Here is a 5,749-nt window from a genome sequence, read left to right on the forward strand (position 1 = left end):
ATCCCAGAGAGAGGAAAGGACCAAGAGAGAGGAAAAGAGCCTGTAAGCTAAGCCCAGCATCAAGTGAGGGTACTGATGTTAGGTCTCATCTGAAGATGACTCCAGCATTTCTAGGTACAGAGGTCCAAAGATCCTTGTCCTTGGAGAAATGGGAAGCTCACAGCTTTATTTTCCTCATATCCATAAGCCTGGCTGTGAAATGCAGTATTTGATTTACTGAAACATAATTGTTTAATAGCTCACACAATTCAGCCCTTAGATGAGAAAGTATATGTTAATATCCATGATCTCTAATAAATATAGCTATTAGATTCAGGACAACCTGGGACAACTGAAAGCCATAATCCATAATCTAGGAATTGATATTAGAGGAGAAGAACTTTCCAGGTAATGCCAGTCATTAAACCTGATGAAGTACCAGAAGATACTGACCTCCTAATATATATGCTATGAAAAGTGACACAAGGCCAGGCACGGTGGCTCATGCCTATAATCCCAACACTTTGGGAGGCCCAGGCGGGCGGATCACCAGACATCAGGAGTTCAACACCAGCCTGGCCAATATGACAAAACCCTATCTCTACAAAAATACAAAAAAAATATTAGCCGGGCATGGTGATGTGTGCCTGTAGTACCAGCTACTCACGAGGCTGGAGCAGGAAAACTGGCTGAACCCGGGAGGCAGAGGTTGCAGTGAGCCAAGATCACGCCATTGCACTCCAGCCTGGGTGACAGAGAGAGACTCCGTCTCAAAAAAAAAAAAAGGGGAAAAAGAAAAGAAAAGTGACACAATAGAGATCCATCGTTGGTTGCTTCCATCCTACTTCCTGCCAAGAAGATTGACAATTCACCTGCTGTTCTGGGGATTTGGCTCCCTGCTGGTCTCTTTCTTCCCCATAAGTGCTGTGAAGATGCTAGCTAGAACTAGTGGTTTTCTGAGTAGCATTTTTAATGGGAACACTTGATCTTCCAGAGAAAGTTTGTTCTATATTAGGAAGTCTGTAGACAGCACAGACACATAAGGAAGAGTTTTGCATCTGGAGGTAGCAGAAATATCATTAATGGGATGAGTGACAGGGTGAGGACTTTCAATGGCCAGAAGTCACTGTTAAAGATTCAAGGAAGTCCTACAGTAAATAGGGCTTTTTAATAATGTCTGTCCCCACATACTCTAAATTTATTGGGCCACAATATTGAAATATTGTGGAAATATCCACAAGCATGCCAATTTAGAAGACATGTTTAGCATATTACACTTCCAGAATAGCTAACTGCCACCTGGCTGAAAAATGGATCATAACCTCTGCTCCACAGAAATGTGAGAATGAGACGGCTGAGGTGAAAATGCCTGGCACTGTACCTAATATATAAAAGCTGCTCAATGAGTTCAGTATTGGATGAACCCAAATAGGAATCCAAATCTATATGAGGAAACAGGACACTGCAAAGGTATATTTCAAAATATACCAGGTGCGCCCAAGGAAGACAAGCCCTAGGCAACCAGGCACAACCATACACCCAAAAACAAGGCAGGGGAAACCAGTGAGGAAAATAGAAAGAAAATCTCAGTCTTTCCACAGTGGAACTTAGGCTAGCACTGGTTCTACCCTCTGGTCCCTCCTTCTGATTTAATCCTCTCTTTTATAGCCCACTCCAAAGGGCAAAAGCATGCATGAGGCACAAATAATAGCTAACAATAGAAAGACAGCAACGGAATATACAAGGAAAAGAAAAAATCTGTAGATCATTTTACACCACACTGCAGCATCCAGGCTGTACACAGCTTTACAGCAAAGCACGGCCCCCATCTAGTGGGGAAGCAGAGGTGTCTAAGATTGGTATTTGCAAATGTGAAACCCTCCTCCACCCTCCATAAATTTGGCAGCTGTTCCAAAGCTATACACCAACTAAATCATGCTTGACAATCATATTTGTTTCTGGCTACTTAATTCTTTCATTTAGCCCAGTAATAGATATTAACAACATTATATTCCCTACAGCAATGCAAACAATTACAGACATTTGTAATGTTCCAGCTTCTGCTGTGTCACAAATGCTAATACATCAACAAAATTAAATGAAAACAAAAAAAAACCTGTCCCTCAGGCAGTAAGTTAAATAGAATAAGGGTGATTTTATCTTCTTTCCTAGTAATATTGAAAAAAATAAAGAATCTGACAATTTTGAAAAAAAAGTTTTCACCCTTGGGCAACATATTTTTTAATCCAGCTGATTAAAACAAATGATTCATCTTAAACTGCAATTAGGGCAATATATACCAAGAGATTTTTATAAGAAATAATAGCACTAAGACTGCAACATTACTCTTTACATGGTAGTTTATTATAGAAAATACTTCAAGATAAGTGAAAAACAGCAACTGACCACCCAGTCGCAGTCAACAAATAAAATTAAGTATCTGAGAGTTTAGTCTACAGTTTCCCACCACTACTCAAAGTAAATGGAAAAATAAAAGAGACTTTGGCAAATATGTGACTACATACCACCAATACAAGAGCTTTCTAGCCAATTAGTAGTATGCTTCTTTCTGAAATGAAATTGAATGTAATGTTTCTGCATTTTCATTATGCAGCAGAAACTACATAAACTGTTACAAATCAACTTCTAATTAAAAGCTTTAGGCCGTCAATAACAAAATGATAATCATGTTTAATAATGTGGTGCTTATAATTCAGTGGAAAAGTAGTAGGAAGAAAGTAAAGTCAGAGAGTGTAATAAAAAGAAAGCTTTAAACAAACTGCAACAACAGAGTTTAGAGAGTAAGAAGTTCAGTTATAACCATAATAGAGAATAAATTCATAATCTTTTATGATGTTCTGTGCCTTTAAGATAGCAAGACAACAGAATGTCCTCAGAAATGAAAATGGAAGGAGGGATGAAGAGATTTTGAGCCTAAAGACATTCATGAAAGTAGGAGGGGTAGTCAACAATAGGAGAAGAGACGAGTTTTGTAGTTAATTGAGTTCTGCTCAAAGTGGAAGCAAGTTGAAAAAGAGATCACCAAAGTGTAGTGACAATTAACAATACAGATGAAGTAGTGTTATTGCTGCTGAGGATAACATCAAATGGGAGAAGTGCATAAACTTCAAGTAGTAGAAATTCTCCAAAAAAATTAAAAAGACAGACACAGTTGCAAAGACATGATATTCAGGCTGGGAGTGGTGGCTCACACCTGTAATTCCAACAATTTAGGAAGCCAAGGTGGATGGATCACTTGAGGCCAGGAGTTTGAGACCAGCCTGGCCAAGATGGCAAAACCCTGTCTCTACTAAAAATACAAAAATTAGCTAGGTATGGTGGTACACGCCTGTAATCCCTGCTACTCAGGAGGCTGAGGTATGAGAATTACTTGAACCAGGGAGGCAGAGGTTGCAGTGAGCTGAGATCACACCACTGCACGCCAGCCTGGGCAACAGCGTGAGATCCTGTCTCAAAAAAAAAAAAAAAAAAAAAAAAAAAGACATGATATTGGTAATTGGTTCAAAAAGTGACTTCAAGAAAGTATAAGTGAATAAGATTCAAAATTGATGTTACATAATTGATAAGGCATATTATTGGGTATAAATTTGTTCCATGACATTCTGGTCCAAGAACCTAACTTTCCAAATCAACTTAAATCTGGTTTGGATCTCCCACCTACCTGCTGATGGGAGGTCAATAGCATCATTACAGATGCACCTGCCATCCCCTTGAGAAATGTACAAGAATCCTGGGACTAACACAATAATAGCAAAATTGGGCGGGCCTGGCCCTTAGTCCACATCTGTCATCATTGTTACTGATCCTCTTGCTGTTGCCTGCACTGCCATCAAGCACAGAACTTCCATCCATAGGACACTTTATGAGTTTCCTACTGCAGCTGTAACAATGTGCCGCATACTTAGTGGACAAAAACAACACAAATTTATTGCATTATAGTTCCGAAGGTCAGAAGTCCACAGTGGGCCTCACTGGTCTAAAGTCAAGGTGTCAAGAAGGCCCATGTTCCTTTCTAGAGACCATGGGAGAGAATTCATTTTCTTACCTTTTCCAGCTTTGAGAGGCTGCCTGCATTCCCCAGTTAGTGGCCCCTTCTTCCATATTCAAAGCCAGCAATGGCAGCTCCAGTCTTTCTCAGGATGATGCCATCTCCCAGAGATTCTAACTCTTCTGCTTCCTTCTTTCCCATTTAAAAACCCTTGTGATTACACTGGGTCCACACGGATAATCCAGAATAATCTCCTTATTTTGAAGCCATCTGATTAACAACTTAATTCCATCTGCAACCTTAATTGCCCCTTGCCAGGTAACCCAACATATTCGCAGGTTCTGGGGATTAGGACCTGGACATCTTTGGGGGATGATGATTTGCCTGCTACAAGCCCTATGATAGAAACCTCACATGGCAATCCTCTTCTAGTGCTTTCCAATCTCTTTTTTTACATCTGGGAATACAGTAAAAATGAAAAACATTTTACAACACACTGAGGCAACTGGATAAGCCTGTTAGGCCATAGCACAATATTTGGGGAGCCCTATACCCTACACTGATCACAGGATTGGTCACAGGGGTTACTACTGTTCTTCAGGCTGAGGCACTTGGCGGGGCGCAGTGGCTCACGCCTGTAATCCCAGCACTTTGGGAGGCTGAGGCGGGTGGATCACAAAGTCAGGAGACCGAGACCATCCTGGTCAGGAGATCGAGACCATCCTGGCTAACACAGTGAAACGTCATCTCTACTAAAAATACAAAAAATTAGCCAGGCTTGGTGGCGGGCGCCTGTAGTCCCAGCTACTCGGGAGGCTGAGGCAGGAGAATGGCGTGAACCCGGGAGGCGGAGCTTGCAGTGAGCAGAGATCACGCCACTGCACTCCAGCCTGGGCGATAGAGCGAGACTCCGTCTCAAAAAAAAAAAGGCTGAGGCACTTAAGGAACAAATCACAGGCATGCATGTGCCATCTCTATGGAATCCTCCAGGGCAACTGAGGAAAGCCCTACCATTCATTAATCAGACACCCTCCGTCCTCCCAACCTCAGAGGATTTCTCTCTCCACTTGGGCAGCACGTTTCTATCTTGCGATCTAAACATTAGCTTCCCTTGTGCTTCTATCTTTCTCCTTCTTTCTCTGGGGAAACTCAGTGTAACTCCTTGTTGCTCTTGACACTTGATAAAGGGTCCATGTGAGTGGCAAGTGCTAGAATTCAATTCAAATTGGCTGAAGTGAAAAGGAGACTTTTTTGTCTCACATAACTGAAGTGTTCAAGGAAAGATGGCTTCAGGCATAGCTGGATCTAGGGCTAAATGACTCTGAAATCCTCTATGAAGCTCTTTTTTAGGTCCCATAAAGTGGCCATTGGTAATATCAGGTTCACATCAGTCTTTTCCATTAGCAGTCCCAGCGAATCATACTTTATAGATTGTCTAAACATGAATTCATAGAGATTTCTTTTGACCTCCTATATGACCAATTTGAAAATATTCTGGAAGTGGAGGAAAAGACAAAATTGTTTTGTTTATAACCAACAAATAGGGGAAATTTTCAGTATACCATTTATTATGGCTTGAAGATGAAATTTCAGTTGCATGTCACTGTGCCAATACAAGCAGCTCAGAGGAATTGAGGCAGAGAGGAGTTGCTCTTTTAAAGGTCCTCAGCTGGGCATGGTGGCTCATGCCTGTAATCCCAGCACTTTGGGAGGTGGAGATGCAAGCGTTACTTGAGGCCAGGAATTCAAGACCAGAGGCCA

This window comes from Mandrillus leucophaeus, unplaced genomic scaffold (genome assembly GCF_000951045.1).
Source record: "Mandrillus leucophaeus isolate KB7577 unplaced genomic scaffold, Mleu.le_1.0 Scaffold298, whole genome shotgun sequence".
In the NCBI taxonomy this organism is placed as follows: domain Eukaryota; kingdom Metazoa; phylum Chordata; class Mammalia; order Primates; family Cercopithecidae; genus Mandrillus; species Mandrillus leucophaeus.